Genomic DNA, 26,716 nt, shown 5'->3' on the forward strand with positions numbered 1-26,716 from the left:
TGTTTTCAGACTCAATATGGAAAACTACAGCAGAGCTGCAGTTTCTTTTTTGCTCTAATAAATTTGCCTACAGGAATTGCCTTAGTTACATGAGAGGGATGAAAAGAGCGTGCATCAAGTATTGTATTGCCAGCAGTAGATTTCCTGTAAGTTTTGCTGACAATACCGCAGCCATCTATACCATTAAGTTCTAAATCCAAAAAAGTGATTTTCTCACGGTGATGATTACATGTGAAATGGAGATTGAACTGATTATCATTTAAATAAAAAATAAAAGTTTTAATCTCTGAAGTCTCCCCCACCCAAACAATAATCAGATCATCTATATACCTGGCATATAATTTTATAGACAAAGAAAAAGGATTGCAAGACGTGTACACATAGCACTCCTCCCACCATGCCATAGTTAGATTGGCTACAGTCGGTGAAAATCTGGCCCCCATTGCCACTCCACTAATTTGTAGGAAAAACTTTCCATTGAACATGAAATAATTATGTTGGGTAGAAAAGAGAGTGTAGATTTTATGTATTCCTTTAATTCGGCTGTGTATACACGGTACCTGTCTAAATGATGTTGGATGGCCAGAACTGCTATATGTTGTGGAATGCAGGTATAGAGTGAGGAGACGTCACATGTAATCCAGGTGTATTCATGAGACCATGGAAAATCTTGAAACATACACAAGACAACCAGTAACCAGTGTTCAGGAGCCGTGTTGCTCGAAACGCGTATGGTCTCATGACACATCACCCCCTGTCATTGCTGTGCCATCTGAGTTGTCTGTTTTGTCATTTTGAATTTTTTAAGGATCATCCAATAAAAATTTTCTAATTTTTAAATAAGCCCTGTGAGTGAGCTGGATCCACTTCTATTTTTCCTACTGCAGAGCTGTTGCAGAGTAAATAAAACTTTTTTTGAGTTGCTAATGTGATTCAGCATGCCATATCTCACCTTGTCATTTAGTGTTGGTGAAATTCATTTGTGTGCAGAGCTGTTGCAGAGTCAAAAAAATATTTTTTTCTATTGAAAACATGATACAGCACACCATATCCCATCTTCTCATTTTGTGGCGGTGAAATTCAGCTGTGTGCAGATGAATTTCACCGCCACTAAAAATTCTGTGACAAATGTGATACAGCAGGCTCAATCTAAGTTTGAAATTGTTTGGAGCGTATATTTTATATAGGCCTCATCCACACTAAAAAAGACTTTCTTCTGTTATTAACATGATACAGTAGGGCAGATCTCATTTTCAAATTGTTTGGAGCATATCTTCTTTGTTATATAGATAACAAGAAAACTGACTGAAACACCAAGAACTAGTCTGAACAAGTGCATACCAAAAACAACTAACATAACAAAATAAGAAAATGGTTGCACTCAATCGAGTTAAAGAATGTCAGTGTGAAATACGTGAAACGTGAACAGCAAAATGGTATTAGAAATTTAGGAAAATAATACGAGGCGCTTCGCACAAAATTTGGCCAAATAATGTGAGCCCATCCACCATCGTCAAGGTAATCTCATGAATCGGATGGGTCCCTGACCTCCCTGTCCACCATGAACATTTACCTAAGGCTGGAGTCACACTAGCAAGAAAAACAGACGAGTGCCATGCGATAAAAAAATCACATTGCACTCGTCCCAATGTTAATCTAGGAGGCAGCTCCCATCATCTGATTTTTTTCTCGCACGTTTTAAACTGGCTGAGAAAATTGCAGCATGCTGCAATTGTCACTGATTATCGGCCAAGACTCGCCAATGCAAGTCTATGGGTGTGAGAAAAAAATCAGATTACACACGGACCACAAGTGTGACAAGCAAGAAATACGCACCAGTGTTCTTTAACATAAGCTGGCATGTTATGAATGAGTCACGGAAGGAGGAAAAAACAAAAATACAAGCTAAGTCCAGAAAACCGGAGAGGTTGGTAGCTATCGGATTGCAGACCCCTGATCCTATTCACACAACTAACAGTAGCCATGGGGGGTTCCTACGGTGCCCGTTCACAGCCGGAGAACTAAATAAGCCTAAAGAAAGAAAGGGGAAAATCTAAACTGCCCCAGAGCAGACCCCAAAGCAATAGACAGCCCCCAACATGTATTGTCGGTGAAAAGCAGATGAAAACACAAACACAGACAGAAAGCCTGGTTGAGCAAATGATGAGGCCCAACTAACTAAATAGGAAAGGGCAGAAAAGATGCTGGCTGCAATCCACAAAAATTCTGCCAAAATAATGTCCAACACGTCTGATAGAAAAAAGGCCCTGAAGTCACTAGACTTCAAAATCACTATATCAGCACTCAGGTATATTCTGAAGACTGAGCAAAAGATCAACTTGACCAGAGACAAAAATGGAGCTCAGCCTGTACCAACAAGGGCAGGCAGAACACAAACGCTAAGTAAACAGACACAATCTCATGGAAAAATAAGAGAGCAAAAACTTAGCTTTCAGAAGACAGGTACTGAGCTGGTTTGCAAGAGCTCAGAGCAGAAAGGATCACCAGCAACCCTGCAGGGCATCAGCTGCCTTATATCCACTAAGTGATTCCGGGTGTCCAATCACGCTCTGCCTGTTCAGATAACAGGTTTTTCCCATTCCAATCAATTTCACTACCTCTCTTCACCAGCAGAGGGAGTTCATCAGACATCAATGGTGAAGGGGAAAATGAACTCACAACAGTACCTCCCCCTTGAGGAGGGGTCACCGAATCCTCATCCACGCCACCAGGATGATCAGGATGGGCCCGATGAAAAGCACGAACCAATCTTTCGGCATGAATATCGGATGCAGGGACCCAAGAATTATCCTCCTGGCCATAACCCTTCCATTTAACCAAATACTGGAGTCTCCGTCTAGCCAGGTGACAATCCAGTATCTTCTCAACCTCATATTCCACATTACCTTCCACCAATACAGGGTCAGGAGGTGCCACCACAGGAACTACTGGCTCAACAAACCTCTTTAACAGAGACTTATGAAACACGTTATGGATCTTAAATGTAACAGGAGAGCAAATCGAAAAGAGACAGGATTAAGAATCTCCAAAATCTTGTAAGGTCCGATAAATCTAGGTTTAAACTTTGGAGAAGCCACCTTCATAGAGATATTCTTTGATGACAACCAAACCTTATCACCCACCTTAAACTGGGGATCAATGGTCCTATGACGGTTGGAAAACCGCTGGGCCTTTTCCTGGGAGAGAGACAACCTATCCACCACTTGGTCCCAGATCTGGTGCATTCTCTCCACCACAGTGTCAACACCTGGGCAGGCAGAAGACTCCACCTGCCCTGAAGAGAATCGAGGATGAAACCCAAAGTTACCAAAAAAAGGTGACATCAAAGTGGCAGAACTAGCTCTATTATTTAAAGCAAATTCGGCCAAGGGCAAAAATGAAACCCAATCATCCTGATCAGCAGAAATAAAACATCTCAAATACGACTCCAAAGTCTGGTTTGTTCTCTCCATCTGCCCATTGGTCTGAGGGTGAAACGCAGAGGAGAAGGACAACTGAATTCCCAGCTTGGAACAGAAAGTCCTCCAAAATCTAGAAATAAAATGAACTCCTCTGTCAGATACAATGTTCTCAGGAATCCCGTGCAAGCGAACCACCTGTTGCAAAAACAAGGGCACCAACTCTGAGGAAGATGGCAACTTAGGGAGTGGTACAAGATGGACCATTTTAGAGAATCTATCACAAATCACCCAAATAACAGTCATTCTCTGAGAGACAGGCATATCAGAGATAAAATCCATTGAAATATGGGTCCATGGCCTCCTGGGGACCGGCAAAGGCATCAACAACCCACTAGAGCGAGAACAAGGTTTAGACCGGGAGTAAGTCCCACAGGACTGCACAAAACTCCTGACATCACGAGACAAGGCGGGCCACCAAAAAGACCGACTCACCAAATCTCTAGTACCAAAAATACCAGGATGACCAGCCAATGCAGAGCAATGAACTTCAGACATCACTCTCTTCCTCCACTGGTCAGGAACATACAATTTTCCAATGGGACAATGTTCAGGTTTGTCCTCCTGAAACTCTTCCAGAGCACATCTCAAATTGAGCGAGATAGCAGAAAGAACTACCCCCTCACCTAAGATGGTAGCAGGCTTGGTCACAACAGGAGAATCAGCAAAGAAACTCCTAGAGAGGGCGTCTGCCTTGACATTCTTAGGCTAGTTTCACACTTGCTTTTTTTTGCAACGCGTTTTTCCCGCAAAAAAACGCATTGAAAAAACGCATACAAAAGCATACAACTGCTGCGTTTTTTTCAAGCATTTTTATGAGCATGCATGAAAAAAACGCAGCGTTTTTATGCGTTTGTATGCGTTTTTAGTGCGTTTTTACCGCGTTTGCGTTTTTTTCCAACATTAGGTGGCCCCTCACACTAACCCAAACCATGACTTTACTAACCCTAACCCTGACCCTAACCCTAACCCTAACCCTGACCCTAACCCTAACCCTAACCCTGACCCTAACCCTTAACCAAATCATACTTAGCCCTAACCCAAACCCTAAACCCTAACTAACCCTAACCCTAACCCTAACCCTGACCCTAACCCTAACCCTAACCCTAACCCTGACCCTGACCCTAACCCTAACCCTGACCCTAACCCTAACCCTAACCCTGACCCTAACCCTAACCCTAACCCTGACCCTAACCCTGACCCTAACCCTTAACCAAACCATACTTAACCCTAACCCTGACCCTAACCCTAACCCTAACCCTGACCCTAACCCTAACCCTGACCCTAACCCTTAACCAAACCATACTTAACCCTAACCCTGACCCTAACCCTAACCCTGACCCTAACCCTTAACCAAACCATACTCAACCCTAACCCTGACCCTAACCCTAACCCTAACCCTGACCCTAACCCTAACCCTGACCCTAACCCTTAACCAAACCATACTTAACCCTAACCCTGACCCTAACCCTGACCCTAACCCTGACCCTAACCCTTAACCAAACCATACTTAACCCTAACCCTGACCCAAACCCCAACCCTAACCCTGACCCTGACCCTAACCCTAACCCTAAACCCCCTTAACTAACCCTAACTCTAACCCAAACCCCTAAATTCCATGGTTAACAAAAAAAACACATATGCAAAAAAACGCATACATGAGCATGCCAGTGCGCACATATGCGCATCCATAGGCTATAATGGCCATTTTTAGCGCAAAACGTGTGCATATGTGCGCATGCGCTTTTTTGCAGGGCCAAAAAATGCAACATGCTGCGTCTGGAAAATACAAACGCACACCCCAAAAAAACGCAGCGCATGAAAATCGCATACATGCGCTTACAAGCGCGCAGGTATGCGCACCCATGTTAAATATAGGGGAAAAAACGCATGCGCACATATGCGTTTTTTTCCAGCGCTAAAAAACGCAAATGTGAAACCAGCCTTAGTGCCCGGAAGAAAAGAGACCACAAAATCAAAACGTGTGAAAAACAAGGCCCACCTAGCCTGTCTAGGATTCAAGCGTTTGGCCGACTCCAGGTAAATCAAATTCTTGTGGTCAGTAAGGACCACGACTTGATGTCTAGCTCCCTCCAACCAATGTCTCCACTCCTCAAATGCCCATTTCATGGCTAACACTTCCCGATTCCCGACATCATAGTTACGTTCAGATGGGGAGAACTTTCGGGAAAAGAAAGCACATGGATTCATTTTAGATGTTTCTGGATCTTTTTGGGACAAAACAGCTCCTGCACCAATCTCAGAAGCGTCCACCTCTACCTGAAATGGGAGTGAGACATCAGGTTGCCGCAAAACCGGAGCAGAAGTGAACCTTCGCTTCAGCTCCTGAAAGGAAGAAACAGCCTCCGGAGACCAATTCAGCACATCAGCACCTTTCTTAGTCAAATCAGTCAATGGTTTGGCAATACCAGAGAAATTAGCTATAAATTTACGATAAAAATTAGCAAAACCCAAAAACTTCTGGAGGGCCTTCAAAGAAGTGGGCTGAACCCAATCATAAATGGCCTGTACTTTAGCCGGGTCCATTTCAATAGTTGATGGAAACAAAATAAATCCCAAAAATGAAATCCTCTGTACCACAAAAAGGCATTTTGTTCCCTTAACATACAGGGAATTCTCCCTCAAAATCCGGAACACAGTCCGAACATGTTCCACATGAGAGTCCCAATCCTTGGAAAAGATCAAAATATCATCCAGATAGATGATCAAAAATTTATCCACAAAGTCTCGGAAAATATCATTCATGAAGCACTGGAAGACAGAAGGGGCATTAGTGAGCCCAAAAGGCATCACCAGGTACTCAAAATGTCCCTCCGGAGTATTAAACGCTGTCTTCCATTCATCCCCATGCTTAATGCGAATAAGATTATACGCCCCCCTGAGGTCAAGCTTGGTAAACCAGCAAGCACCCTTAACTCTAGAGAATAGATCAGAAATAAGGGGTAACGGATACTGATCTTTAACAGTAATTTTGTTGAGGGAACGATAGTCAATACAAGGCCTTAATGAACCATCCTTCTTGGCCACGAAAAAAACCCCAGCACCTAAGGGTGAAGAGGATGGTCTAATATGACCCTTCTCCAACGACTCCTTAACATAGGATCGCATAGCCTCATGCTCGGGTACAGATAAATTGAAAAGTCGACCCTTGGGAAACTTACACCCAGGGCATAGCTCAATTGCACAGTCATAACTCCTATGAGGAGGCAAAGACGCAGACTCATTCTCACTAAATACATCATAAAAATCAGCCAAATAGTCAGGAACATCATGCGACTGGGGAGAGGTGGAGAAAACAGGAGTGTCACTAAGGGCACACCGACAACCCCAACTCACCACAGACACAGATTTCCAATCCAAAACTGGATTATGGATTTGCAACCAGGGAAACCCCAGAACAATGGTATCATGCAAATTATGCAACACCAAAAATCTGCAATTTTCTTGATGATCTGGGGCGACCCGCATTACCACCTGGGTCCAAAACTGAGGTTTATTCTTCGCCAAAGGAGTAGCATCAATACCCCTCAAAGGGATAGGCGTCCGCAGAGGTGTCATAGGAAATCCACAACGTTTAGCAAAATCCAAGTCCATCAGGTTCAGAGCTGCTCCCGAATCCACGAAAGCCTTAGCGGAAAATGTGGACAGGGAGCAGATCAGAGTAATTGCCAGAAGAAACTTAGGTTGAACACCACCCACAGCAAATGTGTGTGCAAAATGTTTCTCTCGTTTAGGGCAGACAGAAATAATATGCGAGGCATCGCCACAGAAGAAGCACAGCTTATTACGCCTTCTGAACTCCTGATGTTGCACCCTAGACAAAACTCTATCACATTGCATAGGTTCAGACATTTGTTCAACAGGTGGCAACACCTCTCGTGCAGTTTTGCGCTCGCGCAAACACCGATCAACCTGAATGGCTAATGACATAGAATCGTCAAGACCAGAGGGAACAGGAAATCCCACCATAGTATCTTTTACGGTTTCTGACAAACCCTTCCGAAAGAGAGCTGCCAAGGCACCATCATTCCAAGTAGTAAGGACCGCCAACTTTCGGAATTTTTGACAGTACAACTCTGCAGAATCCTGACCCTGGCTCAATGCCAACAGGGCCTTTTCAGCCTGATCAATAGCATTAGGTTCATCATACAACAGCCCTAAGGCTTGAAAAAATGCATTCACATTAGCTAGAATAGGATCATCAGGTTTCAAGGAAAACGCCCAATCCTGAGGATCACCGCGCAGCAAAGAGATGACAATTTTAACCTGCTGCGCGGAGCTCCCTGATGAGTTAGGCTTCAAGGCAAAAAATAATTTACAATTATTCTTAAAGTTCAAAAATTTAGACCGATCCCCAAAAAACACATCAGGAGTAGGAATCTTTGGTTCAGCAACATGTGAATGAGCAAGATAGGCGGAAATTCCCCGCACTTCAGCAGCGAGCTGCTCCACATGATCAGACAATTGCTTCATCTCCATTGAGAAGAAAAAAAAATTCCCCCTACGGCCTCAAAGACATAGAGGAAAAAATATACACAAAAAAAAAATTCTGACACTTTTTTTTTTTTTTTTTTACAATTCTTTCCTGCTATTGAGTACCCTAGAATCTGCGGTATGGCTGGTGATTCTGTTATGAATGAGTCTCCGAAGGAGGAAAAAACAAAAATACAAGCTAAGTCCAGAAAACCGGAGAGGTTGGTAGCTATCGGATTGCAGACCCCTGATCCTATTCACACAACTAACAGAAGCTGTGGGGGGTTCCTACGGTGCCCTAGACCCCTCGTTCCCAGCTAGAGAACTAAATAAGCCTAAAGAAAGAAAGGGGAAATCTAAACTGCCCCAGAGCAGACCCCAAAGCAATAGACAGCCCCCAACATGTATTGTCGGTGAAAAGCAGATGAAAACACAAACACAGACAGAAAGCCTGGTTGAGCAAACTTCTGCCAAAATAATGTCCAACACGTCTGATAGAAAAAAGGCCCTGAAGTCACTAGACTTCAAAATCACTATATCAGCACTCAGGTATATTCTGAAGACTGAGCAAAAGATCAACTTGACCAGAGACAAAAATGGAGCTCACCCTGTCCCAACAAGGGCAGGCAGAACACAAAGGCTAAGTAAACAGACACAATCTCATGGAAAAATAAGAGAGTAAAAACTTAGCTTTCAGAAGACAGGTACTGAACTGGTTTGCAAGAGCTCAGAGCAGAAAGGATCACCAGCAACCCTGCAGGGCATCAGCTGCCTTATATCCACTCAGTGATTCCGGGTGTCCAATCACGCTCCGCCTGTTCAGATGACAGGTTTTTCCCATCCCAATCAATTTCACTACCTCTCTTCACCAGCAGAGGGAGTTCATCAGACATCAACGGTGAAGGGGAAAATGAACTCACAACACCGGCAATTCTTTTTGTGATACAGTAAAATCACACTGACATGTTTAATAAAGAATAGAAAGAATAGATATAGACACATAGAATACACATATATATATACATATATATATATATATATATATATATATATATACAGTGGGGAAAAAAAGTATTTAGTCAGTCAGCAATAGTGCAAGTTCCACCACTTAAAAAGATGAGAGGCGTCTGTAATTTACATCATAGGTAGACCTCAACTATGGGAGACAAACTGAGAAAAAAAAATCCAGAAAATCACATTGTCTGTTTTTTTTTCATTTTATTTGCATATTATGGTGGAAAATAAGTATTTGGTCAGAAACAAGCAATCAAGATTTCTGGCTCTCACAGACCTGTAACTTCTTCTTTAAGAGGCTCCTCTTTCCTCCACTCATTACCTGTAGTAATGTCTCCTGTTTAAACTTGTTATCAGTATAAAAAGACACCTGTGCACACCCTCAAACAGTCTGACTCCAATCTCCACTATGGTGAAGACCAAAGAGCTGTCAAAGGACACCAGAAACAAAATTGTAGCCCTGCACCAGGCTGGGAAGACTGAATCTGCAATAGCCAACCAGCTTGGAGTGAAGAAATCAACTGTGGGAGCAATAATTAGAAAATGGAAGACATACAAGACCACTGATAATCTCCCTCGATCTGGTGCTCCACGTAAAATCCCACCCCGTGGGGTCAGAATGATCACAAGAACGGTGAGCAAAAATCCCAGAACCACGCGGGGGGACCTAGTGAATGAACTGCAGAGAGCTGGGACCAATGTAACAAGGCCTACCATAAGTAACACACTACGCCACCATGGACTCAGATCCTGCAGTGCCAGACGTGTCCCACTGCTTAAGCCTGTACATGTCCGGGCCCGTCTGAAGTTTGCTAGAGAGCATTTGGATGATCCAGAGGAGTTTTGGGAGAATGTCCTATGGTCTGATGAAACCAAACTGGAACTGTTTGGTAGAAACACAACTTGTCGTGTTTGGAGGAAAAAGAATACTGAGTTGCATCCATCAAACACCATACCTACTGTAAAGCATGGTGGTGGAAACATCATGCTTTGGGGCTGTTTCTCTGCAAAGGGGCCAGGACGACTGATCCGGGTACATGAAAGAATGAATGGGGCCATGTATCGTGAGATTTTGAGTGCAAACCTCCTTCCATCAGCAAGGGCATTGAAGATGAAACGTGGCTGGGTCTTTCAACATGACAATGATCCAAAGCACACCACCAGGGCAACGAAGGAGTGGCTTCGTAAGAAGCATTTCAAGGTCCTGGAGTGGCCTAGCCAGTCTCCAGATCTCAACCCTATAGAAAACCTTTGGAGGGAGTTGAAAGTCCGTGTTGCCAAGTGAAAAGCCAAAAACATCACTGCTCTAGAGGAGATCTGCATGGAGGAATGGGCCAACATACCAACAACAGTGTGTGGCAACCTTGTGAAGACTTACAGAAAACGTTTGACCTCTGTCATTGCCAACAAAGGATATATCACAAAGTATTGAGATGAAATTTTGTTTCTGACCAAATACTTATTTTCCACCATAATATGCAAATAAAATGAAAAAAAAACAGACAATGTGATTTTCTGGATTTTTTTTTCTCAGTTTGTCTCCCATAGTTGAGGTCTACCTATGATGTAAATTACAGACGCCTCTCATCTTTTTAAGTGGTGGAACTTGCACTATTGCTGACTGACTAAATACTTTTTTTCCCCACTGTATATATATACACACACATATGTGTGGAAAAGGGGTTCCTCAGCTTATTAGACATGTTAGGGAATGTCATAGTGGTAATGCTGAAACTCTGAGGTTTGCAGGTGTTGAGAGGGTTAAATTTACCAGTCAAGGAGGTAACCACTGCAGAATGTTACTTGTGAAAGAAGCTAGATGGATTTTGCATTCTAATGCTTTAGGTTCCCTGGGCTTGAATGAAAATATTGACATGTCTGTCTTTCTGTAAATGCTCTTTTTATATGTTTATCTGTTTTCTGAGTGTTTTAATTAATTTTTTTATGAATAGATTGTTCACATTAACAGGTTGGTGTACATTGCATTGTGGATGTAAGTGGGCGGCACCTTAGCCAGCAGGTTTATAGGTGTCTGCCTCCTGCAATCCAGTGCAGGACCTGTTGAAGCACCGAGGCGCAAAACAGCTGTTGTCTGTACCTTGCACATGTCTCCCGTGCCTGAGCCGCACAGCATTCAATAAAGCAAGTTAAAACCGCATTGCTGAGTGCCATCCATCATTTTTCTTCCGTCATTGTGGATTGCCTGCATGTTTTTTGTCATACGGATTGAGCACCTGCAGCGGTGTTTTAGGAGGCTTAAAGGAGTTTATGATTTAGTGTGGTCAGCTTCATATGATTGTTTTGAAGTAAAGGCGCCGCAGTGGTGCCAAACAATTTTCTGCTGTTGTTTTGCATATATAAATGTATATATATATATATAATTTCATAGAGACCTACATAGCATAATAGCCACTGAAGCCCAATATTAAATGACACATGATTTACATACCGTAAACCATTTCATTTCATTTAGTTTTTTATATGTCTTTGACTAATTATTAGATTAGTGTATGTGTGTAAAATTTTTGACATGTAGGTGTTAAGTTAACGGGTAAATTCATTGAAAAAAATTGCATGGGATCCCGCGGTAATTTCTCCTCCAGAGAGGGAAAGCCAGTGAGTGAGGGCAGATTTTAATAGCCTAGAGAGGGACCATTGTTTTTGCCCTCCCTCGGCTAAAAAAAAATCTGCCCCCAGCCACCCCAGAAAAGGCACATCTATAAGATGTGCCTTTTCTGACACAGCCCCTCTAGTCCCATGGCCTTTAGCGGTGGCTCATGGATTAATGTCACCTTGCTATTGAAAGGTGACATTAAGCCGGGTTAATAATGGAGAGGTGTCAATAAGACACCTCTCCATTATTAACCCTAAAATAGTAAAGGGTTAAAAAAGACACACATACATTAATTAAAAGTTCTTCTAATGAAATAATCACACAAAGTTTTTGACAAAATTTAATAATCTGCTAATCCAAAAGAATCCCTTGTTCTGTAAAATATAAAATAAAAACCAACAATATACATACCTCTCTACTGTTCAGTCAGGTCCCCTGCTGCAATCACAAAGGGTTAACTAGTTTACAAAGGGGACTGGTGCTAATGCTACTGGCCCTGCTGTAAACCACTGCCGAATGAATGACTTCATCTCTGCACAGCCTCCCCGGCTGACCAGAGATGAACTAATAAGCGTGGGAAAGTTTCTTAATTTTTTCCCACGCTCATCAGTTCACTTCGGGTCAGCGATTAATTCCGCTCAGCCTCACTGACTACCGCTGACAATAATAGTCTACGAAACTGATATTTTTGCCACATGAGTGTGGATGAGCATAAAAGCAGGCTGAGCTGTTGTATGAGGTATTAGGGCTCCCAGCACAGCAGGCCTACACCGATGCCTCACTCGCCTCGTCTTAATTTGAAGTTTAATTCAAAGCTGTAAATGCTGGCCAAGACTCTGATACGTCATGCATGACTGATTACTTCCGTGCCATTGAAAATTTGTATTGTGTTTCAATTGAAGCCACTTTCCTGGTGTCTGCCTCTAGTTTGATGTGTTTTGGCAGATTTTGGGCCCTTTTGAAGGTGTTTTGTATACATTTGTTTTTGCTTCCCCTTGACTCCAATCGCGTTCAGCTATGTTCGGCGAATATTCGCCAAATAATTTGGTTAATATTGCAAAATCAGCAATCGTAATGCGAACGAAATATTGAAATATTCGCTCATCTCTAGTCTCTATGATGTTAATTTTTAAAACATTTCCTGAACCACATCCTTGACAAATTAAGTATTCCTCTGTTACATGTATACAGTATGTGGCATTTATGAATTAATTGAATTTGTCTGGCCTACTGACGAGTTCCATAAAGGATGTCCTACGAACAGAGATGAAGTTCTATTTTTTTCTAATGTCATCTTGGCTCGTTGATGTCGTAATAGCTGTTTTATAATTTAGGAAAGCTCCAACTCCAGGTGGGTTGTTTTATTAATATTACATGAAAGTAATACTGTACATTTTGGGAGCACAGCTTTGGCTTTTAATTGTTTTATTGTTGTCATCTCTCTCTATGCACTGTATACGACAACTGTCAAAGCAGGAAGTAAAATCTCATTCTGAAGTTAAGTTCAAAGATAATACGCAATTAAAAATAAAGCATAAAGCATGCAGAAACAGATATTGGTGATAAATAAATTGTGCTATCATATGTATTCAAGCGTCATCTTATTCTAAAAATTGATTTGAATCATAGTTATTCTTCTGGCAACCTTTAAGTATGTCATTGCGACTTGCCAGGAGATGTTATTAGTAGAGTTCCTGGGTCAAATTGTAATGAGCAAGCACAATATCTAGCTAGCATATATTCATTTAGAAATTTCGATCTTTAAAAGTAAAACTGATGGTTCAGCCATTTAAATAAATGGCAATTTGATTCTACGTCAGCTTCCATTGCACAAATATTCAAGAGAAGCAAATGGGCTAATAAATATCTCTCATCTAATAGAAAAGACAGAAATGCCTTTCAAATATCAAGACACGTGTCAGTGCTCAATACATGGAACCAGTAATGCAGTATAAAAGAATAAAAGTGCTTGAAAAACTGGATACCTCAGTGGTGAGGATAGGAGTAGACATAATGAAATTGCTAGTACATAAGACAGGAAATGTTCATGTTCATATTTTGTCGTGCCCATTTGTTCCTCTCAGTCTCATCCATTTTCTGACCACACAATTTGTTTTCATGAATAGAAAAAATATAAGCTTGCCATTGCAGTTTTTCACTTTGTAGAATGAAAATATTTCTATTCTTAGCAACATCTTAAATTATAATTAAAGAAGGACATAACTTTTCAAATTCTTAATCTCCAAATTTGTCTCATTTTTACAAGAATCAATTCACTGTGAATAACAAGTACTTCAAAGATTCAAATTGTCTTGAATGATGTACAGTATTTGTCACTATTCTCTTTTCCTCATACACGAAGCTTTGTCACTTCAGTTCTTTCATATCTCCGATTTTTACACTTCATTTACATCTTGCGGTCATATGAGGGTTTTCTTCCGTGACCACGGTTGAACTTCAATGTTTTGGGGGTTTTTTTGTGTGAAAATCTCATTAAAAAAAGCTGCATATAGAGCACAACATATAAAAACAACCTTACAGTTTCTTTATTGTTTTATCGCTTTTGCTCCATATGTTTATGTTTAAGCTGTGAGCTGTGACATCCTCTCAGAAGCACCACAAAATAGATGCTCTATTTCCTGCTTCTGTGCAGAACATGATAGTCCATCCATATTAACTGTGGTGTAATGTGATTTGATAGCTGTAAGGCATTATGGAGAATCCCAAGGTCATTTGGGTGTTCTTTGGTTGATGCAATCTTCTGTAATGTATAAAATTATGATGGCTAATTTGGGCAATTTGCATGAAGTGACTCACAAATTGTACAAATTTGTTGATTCATATTACCAAAATTCAACGAAAACTTTATTTGCATTGAAATGATTCACTCATCTAATTATAATAGATTTTGAATCTTGTGTATAAACATTTTCCTCATTACTGGTTTTGTAACTTGCAAAAATGTATAATGAGATCCAAAGAGAGAAATGTGGGTATGCTGCGCGACTGGTGAGTACTTTTTTCAAATATTCAGAAGAATAGAAATAGAGTACAGTATTTTCCCAATGCGTTTCTAGGTCAAGCAGACCTCTTCCTCAGTTTCTTCCTGTGATTTCCTTGAGGAGAGGTCTGTGCGACCTAGAAACACGTTGGTAATAAACTGTATTCTATTTATTTTCATCTGTATTCTGTGAATTCCTTACCTTCAGTGCAGCACATCCACATTCTTTGGTATATATCGATGTTGGTTTATCCAACTAGCAGACCAGCAGAAGTTGAGGTAATATTATCTAAGATGATTCAATTGTTGTTGTTTCACAGCATTACAAGGTCAATAAAACTGCAACAAAACCACTTGCTATTTGGTTAATGCTCTAACTGAGCATTTTGTCAATTGGTAGTCTATTAAATTGTATAATAAAGAATATGTGCACTAGTAGAAACAATGTTAAAGCAACAGTATAAGACGGTCACTCAGTGCAAATATCACTGTCTTGGGTATACCTGTATATCTGTTCAATCTCCCACTGTCAGTCTATTTTATCTCATGATTTTCTTTAAATCACAACCAAATAGGCAGAACCCACCATCCAAAGAATATAATGAAAGCATTTAGAGTCTGCCCTGCAATTTATTTGTGATTGCTTATATTGTCCTCGGTAATAGTGATAAGGGATGTGACAAAATTCACCAGATTGCACAGATTTTCCCTGGAAATTTGATTAAAGGGGGTATCTGGAACTTTATAAAAACAAAACATTTACCTAAGCATGAACAGTCAGGTAGTTGCAACTTACCTGGATGTTGTTCATGGCGTCACTCTTCCCCATCATAGACCACTCCTGCTGGGGATTCAGAAGCCTCTGCTGACGTCACGTCTGCAGAGCACTGGCTTCTTTTCTGCTCCACTCTGTCAACAGGGCAGGACTTCTGACCTCATTCAGATTGACAGTCAGATCCCCGCTGCCTAACTGTGGGAGCCAGCTGTCAATCAGAATGATGTTGGAAGTCCCGCCCGGTCACGTAAGCATAGGCAGTTGAATCTTTGCCAGGAGACGTCTGTGACTGCATTTTTTCCAGGGAAGAATGGTGCTGTGCACAAGAGGCAGGTAAGTTGAAATTACCTGCTTTGTTAGTGCAAGTTGCATTTTTTGTAAAATCCCGGATACACCTTTTAACAGCAAAGTTATTCTCTGCAATTTTATTGTACTGAGACTCCTCAACTTTAAAGCACAAAAAAGTAAGAAAATGCAGAAAATAATAATATACTTATACTTAAATTACAGCTCACCTCTCTATCCCAACGCTACTCACCATTCTCTGTCCGGTTCTTATTGCAGCTTCTTGGTGAGGACTGGATAGGTGATGGTGATGAACGGAGTGGCTGGAGAGGTGAGTGGAAAGGTGAGTATATAGATTTCGTTGTTTTTTAACTTTTTATGGTGATGTCATGTTCGAATATGGTTATGTCTGGCAGACGTCACAATATAAAAGGTACATCGTTATGATAAAGGGAAAGGAAAGCCCTAATGGTAGGGAGCGAGGTATGGGACACCTCCTGACAACAATCTGTGACTGTTGCTAGGCTCCTCTTAACGTCCTATGTGGGTCCTTCCCCCCCATCAGCACCACGTGCCTGGTCCCTAGCTCGCATTTCCACTAAGCCTGGTAAGTAGAGTTGAGCGAAACGGGTCGAAAAAATTCTAAAGTCGCCGACTTTTGGCAAAGTCGGGTTTCATGAAACGAAACCCGACCCTAGGATGAGGTCGGCCACGAGGTCGGCGACTTGCGTGCCAAAGTCGCGTTTCAAAAGTTTGTTTTGCGCTCTTTTTCAGCCAATCAGGATCCACGGACACTGTGGGCAACGTGATGACCTAGGCACGGGTCACCACCATCTTTCAGAAGGGCATGCAAGTGATTGGCTTGCTTTGGTGGGCGTCACAGGGGGTATAAAAGGGCGTGCACGCCGACCGCCATCTTACTTCTGCCGATCTTAGTAGAGGGAGAGGTTGCTGCTGATTCTGTAGGGAGAGCGTTAGGCAGGGAAGAAGACAAAAAAACTGCTTCTGCTGCTAGCGATTTGGCCTACACAACACACAAGTCACTGTGTGTGCAGTGCAAGGGGAGGCTATATTGTGGTGTATCAGTGGTGTTGGTTGTTGGGCTGCCTTTTAAGGTTTCCTGACACGCTGGCATTGCTGTTTACCCACTGCTCCGCAAACTGCTTTTTTAAAAGCAATCCAATCTCCCTTATCCTCTAGTCACTTTTGTCACAGCTGTGCCATCAAGCCTGTCACATAGCGCTCAGATATCAGTGGGCCTCACACAATCCACAAGTGTCCAGTGTCAAAAAGTGTGCGCAGAGATTCAAAATCTCCATTATCCTCTCGTCACTTTGGTCACAGGCAGCTGTGCCATCGAGCGTGTCACATAGCGCTCAGATATCAGTGGGCCTCACACAATCCACAAGTGTCCAGTGTCCAAAAGTGTGCGCAGAGATTCAAAATCTCCATTATCCTCTCGTCACTTTGGTCACAGGCAGCTGTGCCATCGAGCGTGTCACATAGCGCTCAGATATCAGTGGGCCTCACACAATCCACAAGTGTCCAGTGTCCAAAAGTGTGCGCAGAGATTCAAAATCTCCATTATCCTCTCGTCACTTTGGTCACAGGCAGCTGTGCCATCGAGCGTGTCACATAGCGCTCAGATATCAGTGGGCCTCACACAATCCACAAGTGTCCAGTGACCAAAAGTGTGCGCAGAGATTCAAAATCTCCATTATCCTCTCGTCACTTTGGTCACAGCTGTGCCATCGAGCCTGTCACATAGCGCTCAGATATCAGTGGGCCTCACACAATCCACAAGTGTCCAGTGTCCAAAAGTGTGCGCAGAGATTCAAAATCTCCATTATCCTCTCGTCACTTTTGTCACAGGCAGCTGTGCCATCGAGCCTGTCACATAGCGCTCAGATATCAGTGGGCCTCACACAATCCACAAGTGTCCAGTGTCCAAAAGTGTGCGCAGAGATTCAAAATCTCCATTATCCTCTCGTCACTTTGGTCACAGCTGTGCCATCGAGCCTGTCACATAGCGCTCAGATATCAGTGGGCCTCACACAATCCACAAGTGTCCAGTGTCCAAAAGTGTGCGCAGAGATTCAAAATCTCCATTATCCTCTCGTCACTTTGGTCACAGGCAGCTGTGCCATCGAGCGTGTCACATAGCGCTCAGATATCAGTGGGCCTCACACAATCCACAAGTGTCCAGTGTCCTAAAGTGTGCGCAGAGATTCAAAATCTCCATTATCCTCTCGTCACTTTGGTCACAGGCAGCTGTGCCATCGAGCCTGTCACATAGCGCTTAGATATCAGTGGGCCTCACACAATCCACAAGTGTCCAGTGTCCAAAAGTGTGCGCGGAGATTCAAAATCTCCATTATCCTCTCGTCACTTTGGTCACAGGCAGCTGTGCCATCGAGCCTGTCACATAGCGCTCAGATATCAGTGGGCCTCACACAATCCAAAAGTGTCCACTGTCCACAAGTGTGTGCAGAAATTCTAAATCTCCCCTGTCCTATAGACACCTTGTACCTTGTTTTACATTACTATACAGTTTGTTGGATTTTGTCTACATTTCTACCAAAAATGAGGAAGGCTGGTGGAATAGGCCGTGGAATTGGGCGGGGGTTGGCAGCTGGTAATGATGGTGTTGGTGGTGGATCTGATAGTAGTGGCAAGAGCAAAATAGGACCGAATGCAGGAGGTGCTGACCCTGCGTCATCGTCTGGCTACATAAGGCCTCGAACGCTTAGTTTTCTAGGAGTTGGCAAACCGCTTTTAAAGGCAGAGCATCAGGAAAAAGTTTTGTCTTACATTGCTGACTCAGCCTCCAGCTCTATCGCCTCGTCTTCTTCAGTTGTAAAAAGTAAAAGCACTGAGTCGTCATTGGAGGCTCATGTTCATGAACCACACCTTTCCTTGTGTCCTTCACCCCAACCAAGATTGAAGGATGACGCAAGCCATACTACTGATTACTCCATGGAGCTGTTTTCACATACCATGCCTGGATTATCAAGTGAAATGGTGAATTACCCAGGCCAAGATGAATCTGACATGGAGTGCACTGATGCACAGCCGCTGATGGATGATTCTGCTGGTACATTCACTCAGAGCACTACATTGTCCTCGCAGTGTACAGAGCCAGATTTTGACCCTGATGAGACTCAGGTGCACATGACATAGAAGAGGAGGTGATGGATGACCCAGTTGTTGACCCAGATTGGCATCCATTGGGGGAAGAGGGTGCTGCTTCCAATAGCTCAGATGAGGAGCATCCACAGCAGACATCGACATCACAACAGCTGTTATCTGGCAGGCCTGGAGCACTCCAAAGACAGGTTCCAAACATCAAAAGAGTTGCTGGACAGCTTGTCCAGAGGGTCAAAAGATCACAGCGTGCTAGGCCGCAAAATGTCTGCCAAAGTAGGAAGAGTGCAGTGTGGCACTTTTTTGAACAAAATCCTCATGATCAGGCCAAGGTTATCTGTAAGAAGTGCGCAAAGACCTTTAGCCGAGGGAAAAATCTGAAAAATTTGAATACCAGTTGCATGCTTAGACATTTAACCAGCATGCACTTGCAAATGTGGACACAACACCAAACCTCAAGTGCCACATGTGCAACTGATCACAACGAAGGTAGTCAGCAACGCTACATTGTTTCCCCCACTGTAAGCCCACCGGTTAGCACAGCAGCAAATGTTGAGGTGTCGTTGCAAGACCACAGCAGTCAGGGAATCCCACTGTTATATCAACGAAAGACTGATTCTAGGCCATCAGAAAGAACACCAACTCCATCACCATCATCAACCCTCTCTCAGTCCGCCCTGTCCACCGCTACTTCCACCATATGCAGCTCTCAAGTCCAGCTCACCCTCCCAGACACTATGAGTAGGTCAAGAAAGTACTCAGTCTCTCATCCGCGTACACTGGGTTTGAACGCCCACATTGCCAAACTAATCTCATTTGAGATGATGCCCTTTCGGTTGGTGGAAAGCACAGCTTTCCGCGAACTCATGGCCTATGCAGTACCACGCTATGACCTACCCAGTCGCCACTTCTTCTCTCGCAAAGCCATCCCAGCCCTCCACCATCATGTGAAAGACCGCATTGTCCATGCACTCAAGCAGTCAGTGAGCGGAAAGGTGCACCTCACAACTGATGCATGGTCCAGTCGGCATGGCCAGGGCCGTTACGTGTCCATCACTGCGCACTGGGTTAATGTGGTGGATGCAGGGTCCACAGGGGACAGCGGTGGTGGGACAGTGCTGCCTAGCCCACGGTATAGGAAACAGTTGGCTGTAGGCGTTCGACCCTCCTCCTCCTCCTCCTCCTCCAGAAGCGAAAGCTCGTCCACAGAGCGCAGTCGTACGAGCACTCCATCTGCAGCTGCCACTGTTGCACACGATGTGTCCCCCTATCGAGCAGCTAGTGGAAAGCGTCAGCAGGCTGTGTTGCAGATGATGTGTTTGGGCGACAGACACACCACCGAGGTGCTGGCCGAGTACTTGAAGCGACAAACTGAGTCATGGCTGGGCAGTGTACATCTTGAGGCAGGCAAGGTAGTTAGTGATAACGGCCGTAATTTTGTGGCAGCCATAGCCCTTTCAAAACTCAGCCACATACCTTGCTTGGCTCACACCTTGAACCTGGTGGTGCAGTGCTTCCTCAAAAATTATCCGGAGTTAACAGCCCTGCTCCAGAAGGTGCAAAGACTGTGCGCGCACATCCGCCGGTCGCCTGTACACTCCGTTCGTATGCAGAAGCTGCAGCGATTGCTCCACCTTCCCAACCACCGCCTTATTATCGACATTGCAACAAGGTGGAACTCCACCCTGCACATGGTGGAGCGGCTGTGCGAGCAGAGGCAGGCCATAATGCATTTGTGGGAGGATACACGGCCAGGCACTTTGAGAGCAGACATGGAGTTGACAGGTGTGCAGTGGTCGAAGCTGAAAGACCTCTGTAAAGTCCTTCAGTGTTTTGAGGAATGCACACGGCTGGTAAGCGCAGACGACGCCATCCTAAGCATGAGCATCACACTTATGCGTCTGCTCATGCAAACTTTGACGCACCTTAAGGAGCAGGCGTCTGCAGCCAATGTTGATGAGGAGGAAGAGGAGGAGGGAATCCTTGATGACATTCAGCCATTGTCTGCTCAGGGACCTCTCCTGGACGAGGTGGAGGAAGAAGAGGAGGAGGAGGAGGATGATGGGGATGATTACTTAGGGGAGGAGGATGCATCTCGTGGGGCAAGTGAAAATGTTGGCGTGGCAAGGTCTGGTACAGGGTTTGTGCGTGACTGGAGGGATGTGGATTTGCCAGAAAGTGCTCCTCCACCCAGCACTCGCAGTGCATCATTGACACCGGGAACATTGGCCCACATGTCAGATTATGCCTTGCGGATCCTAAAAAGGGACCCCTGCATTGCCAAAATGATGAACGATGACGACTACTGGTTGGCCAGCATCCTGGATCCACGCTTTAAAGGCAAATTACAAAACATCATGCCACAGGAGAACCTTGACCTAATATTGGCTAATAAACAAGCAACTCTGGTAAATCGGTTGCTTGAGGCATTCCCAGCACACAGCAGCGGTGATGGTTCTCACACGAGCCGTACGGGCCGGGGGCAGCTTGGCAGAGGTGTTCGTGGTGCACACAGCAGAAGTGGCGTTGGAGACAGGGGTTTCATGACAATGTTGTGGACTGATTTTTCAAATACCGCTCACACAACTGGTAATACTGCATCGATGGAAAGTGACAGGAGACAGCAGTTGTCAACTATGGTTACAAACTACTTTTCCTCCCATATTGATGTTCTCCCACACAGGTCATTCCCCTTTGACTATTGGGCCGCTAAACTGGACACCTGGCCTGAATTGGCCCAATATGCCTTACAGGAGCTCGCTTGTCCAGCTGCAAGTGTGCTATCGGAAAGAGTCTTCAGTGCAGCTGGATCAATCCTGACAGAAAAAAGGACCCGTCTGTCAACCCAAAATGTGGATGATCTAACCTTCATTAAAATGAACCACGCATGGGTTTCCAAGGATTTTGTCCCTCCTTCCCCTGATGACACATAGGGTGACAGAAAAATGGCTTGCTTTGGTCCACCTCTTCCTGGTACTTCACCTATTTCGCCTTTTGCATCAGCTGAATGTCCAACATCAACATATGCCACTTTCTAAAACTCTCTAACTGTGCTGCCTCCCCCCCATGGCCGGGGTCACCACCTAGCGCACGACACCGTGCGAGTGCCGTTGCCCTGGACAGGTGGGTAGGCCGACTCTTGGGCGCGGGCACTGGCACAGGGTCCCTCATAGTGCAATCAAGTGTCTCTGACGGTGGTGGTGCACACCCGCCATCAGACAAACCGCTGTACTATGAGGGGCCCAGTGCCAGTACCGACGCCCACGAGTGGGCCCCCCTTGCTTGGGCAGGGCCCCAGCATTTGCAATCTTTACCTCTCCCTGCTCCTCCGCTGTTTTATCTGGGCCGTCAAATCCATACTGTGCCTGACACCGTCTGATCCTGCCTCCTGAGACATATATTTTGAATGTGTACGCTATCCATACATGTTATCCGGGGATACGGTACCCTTTCTAACCTTTGTGCAATCACGTGCAATCCATACTGTGCCTGACACCGTCTGAGCCTGCCTCCTGAGACATATATTTTGAATGTGTACGCTATCCATACATGTTATCCAGGGATACGGTACCCTTTCTAACCTTTGTGCAATCACGTGCAATCCATACTGGGCCTAACACCGTCTGAGCCTGCCTCCTGATACATATATTTTGAATGTGTACGCTATCCATACATGTTATCCGGGGATACGGTACCCTTTCTAACCTTTGTGCAATCACGTGCAATCCATACTGGGCCTAACACCGTCTGAGCCTGCCTCCTGAGACATATATTTTGAATGTGTACGCTATCCATACATGTTATCCGGGGATACGGTATCCTTTCTAACCTTTGTGCAATCACGTGCAATCCATACTGTGCCTGACACCGTCTGAGCCTGCCTCCTGAGACATATATTTTGAATGTGTACGCTATCCATACATGTTATCCAGGGATACGGTACCCTTTCTAACCTTTGTGCAATCACGTGCAATCCATACTGGGCCTAACACCGTCTGAGCCTGCCTCCTGAGACATATATTTTGAATGTGTACGCTATCCATACATGTTATCCGGGGATACGGTACCCTTTCTAACCTTTGTGCAATCACGTGCAATCCATACTGGGCCTAACACCATCTGAGCCTGCCTCCTGAGACATATATTTTGAATGTGTACGCTATCCATACATGTTATCCGGGGATACGGTACCCTTTCTAACCTTTGTGCAATCACGTGCAATCCATACTATGCCTAACACCGTCTGAGCCTGCCTCCTGAGACATATATTTTGAATGTGTACGCTATCCATACATGTTATCCGGGGATACGGTACCCTTTCTAACCTTTGTGCAATCACGTGCAATCCATACTGTGCCTGACACCATCTGAGCCTGCCTCCTGAGACATATATTTTGAATGTGTACGCTATCCATACATGTTATCCGGGGATACGGTACCCTTTCTAACCTTTGTGCAATCACGTGCAATCCATACTGGGCATAACACCGTCTTAGCCTGCCTCCTGAGACATATATTTTGAATGTGTACGCTATCCATACATGTTATCCGGGGATACGGTACCCTTTCTAACCTTTGTGCAATCACGTGCAATCCATACTGGGCCTAACACCGTCTGAGCCTGCCTCCTGATACATATATTTTGAATGTGTACGCTATCCATACATGTTATCCGGGGATACGGTACCCTTTCTAACCTTTGTGCAATCACGTGCAATCCATACTGGGCCTAACACCGTCTGAGCCTGCCTCCTGAGACATATATTTTGAATGTGTACGCTATCCATACATGTTATCCGGGGATACGGTACCCTTTCTAACCTTTGTGCAATCACGTGCAATCCATACTGTGCCTGACACCGTCTGAGCCTGCCTCCTGAGACATATATTTTGAATGTGTACGCTATCCATACATGTTATCCAGGGATACGGTACCCTTTCTAACCTTTGTGCAATCACGTGCAATCCATACTGGGCCTAACACCGTCTGAGCCTGCCTCCTGAGACATATATTTTGAATGTGTACGCTATCCATACATGTTATCCGGGGATACGGTACCCTTTCTAACCTTTGTGCAATCACGTGCAATCCATACTGGGCCTAACACCGTCTGAGCCTGCCTCCTGAGACATATATTTTGAATGTGTACGCTATCCATACATGTTATCCGGGGATACGGTACCCTTTCTAACCTTTGTGCAATCACGTGCAATCCATACTGTGCCTGACACCGTCTGAGCCTGCCTCCTGAGACATATATTTTGAATGTGTACGCTATCCATACATGTTATCCAGGGATACGGTACCTTTCTAACCTTTGTGCAATCACGTGCAATCCATACTGGGCGTGAGAACGGCTGGCGAGCTGTTAAGCAAGCTACAGCACCTGTCCAGACAAGTACAGGGATTCCCTAGCGAGGAGACTTATTTGATTGTTTTCAATGTTAGGACAGCAATTTTTGGGGAGCACTATACTCTGGAGAATGATAGATGGGGCCCACCATACACTGGAACATTCCAAAGGTGGACATCAGACACTGGAGCAGCATTTACAGGGCCCATTATATACTAGAGCATTAGAAATGGGGCCCATTGTGTTTGGAGCATTATTTGGGCCCATAAGACAGTGGAGCTTCATCCATGGGGACCAACATATACTGTAGCATTATGTGGAGCTCATCATATACTGTTTCAAACATTATATGGGACCAATGATTCTGTATGGAGAAATAGATGGGCCTCGTCATGAGATGTAAAAAGTGAGGTATTTTTCATTGTACTATACCGCTATTTCTCTGCCGTATCGGAGCATGATGAGTTGTGGTATGTGTTAAAGGGGCGCTCTTTCGCCCAGGGCACATGAAAACCTGCAGCCAGCCCTCCCCCCCCACAACTTTAGCCAAATAACCCCCATTTTTCAGTGCGTAACTTGTATTATGAAGTTAATTAAGGTTGACAAGCTTAAGTAAGAAGAATTGATGCTTTTGGCATTCAAATGGGCACTGTAGGTGTGTTTCCTGTCCTCCTCTCACTGCCGACTTTTATTCCCCATTGACTTACATTGGGTTTCGTGTTTCGGGACGACCCCGACTTTTCCCTATAATCGGACGATCTTGCTCGACCCGACTTTTGGAAAAGTCGGGTTTCACGAAACGAAACGTGACCCTAAAAAACCAAAAGTCGCTCAACTCTACTGGTAAGTACACTGGCTGGCAAGGACATTAGCCTTGTCACTACAGATAATATAACACAAGGAAAGAGACAAACAAGGAACTGACAGAAAGGATACAACTCAGCTCATGATCTGCTGCTACGCTCCACATCATTAAACAGCACCAGATAAATAGGACACCAACAGCGGCAATGTCACAGTCACAGGAGAGCTCCACACACCTAGCTGGTTTGCATAAAAGTAAATTCTACAACAGATGATCAGCTGATGGGTCATGTGACTATTTGAAGGGAGGTGGGGGTGGTTACCAACCAACATCAGCAGACCAGCCTAAAAGAAGCTGACAGCAAAGACTGACATTAACTCTTGCTGGAGCAAAGGAAAAAAACTACAATTAAATTTCAGCAGACCCAGAGCTGGCGCAAAACCCAAAATTATTTGTGACAGGTGTACCTCAAAGACGTATGATTTTGAGCAGAGGGTGTGGCTTCATTGCCCTCCATGCTCAGAAGTGCCCACCTGGAGTTGCCGCTACCCTTATCTGTATTGGCGCACACATCAATATAAATAAGTTGTGTGGTAGAGCAAGGAGACATGATATCCCTGCACTACTGCTCCTGGTTCTGTAGACCACAGGTCACTTTATGCCTGTACCCCACAGAATGGCAGGGAATGAAGTGTCAGAAGCCCCACATCATATACCAGTGTCCCAGCATGGTGAGGTCATTGGGAATCTAATGTGCAATGCATGCATCAATGCTTTTCAGGAGGGCCCATCAGAATACTGGATTAGGTGAGTATATGATGTTTTTCTTTATTTTAATTAAAATGGTGGTGTAACTGAGGGGCATCCTAAAATATTGGGGCCCCTTACACATTTTAATGGCTTGTGTGGGGGCCCCCATATAGTATGGTGGATACTGTGGATGGGGCTCTCAAAGTGTGAGGGCATTGTCCAGTATGGGTGCAAATGTTGGGGAGATCATGTAGTTTGGCAGACATTATCTAGTGCGGGTGTTAATGTGAGGGCAATTTTACAGTGTGGGAGCTAATTTGGGGGACATTCCACAGTGAGGGGTCCATTATACTTTGTGGAAGCATTATACAGTATAGAGAGTAATGTCAGAGCCATTATTCAATCTGCAGGCTACTAGGGGATCATGTTACAGTGTGAGGGCCCTCATAAAATGTCGGGACTAATTAGGGGTCCGTAACACAGTGTGGGTCTTACAATGGGGTCCATTGCACAGTATAGGGACTATTGTGGGGGTCATCATACCTTATTTTGGGGAGCAATGAAAACATCATACTGATAAAGAGAAGATTTGCACCCATCATACAATGTACAGTCAGTATGGAAAGTATTCAGACCCCTTTAAATTTTTCACTCTCTTTCATTGCAACCTTTTGGTAAACTCAAAAAAGTTCATTTTTTTCTCATTAATGTACACTCTGCACCCCATCCTGACTGGAAAAAAAACAGAAATGTAGAAGTTTTTGCAATTTTTTTAAAAAAAGAAAAACTGGAATATCACATGGTCATAAGTAGTGTTGAGAGATACCATCCGATATTCAGAAATATCAGATCGGCTTGGATCGGCCCGATACACAAAAAGTATCGGGTATCGCCGATTCCGATACCGGAAGTCCCATTCAAGTCAATGGGACAGAAATATCGGAATTAAAAAAAACCCTTTCTTGCCTTGTACATCCTGTTCGGGAGGGGGGAAGAGTGTG

Source organism: Dendrobates tinctorius, unplaced genomic scaffold, assembly GCF_039654945.1.
Source record: "Dendrobates tinctorius isolate UK_male_01 unplaced genomic scaffold, ASM3965494v1 ptg000115l, whole genome shotgun sequence".
NCBI lineage: Eukaryota > Metazoa > Chordata > Amphibia > Anura > Dendrobatidae > Dendrobates > Dendrobates tinctorius.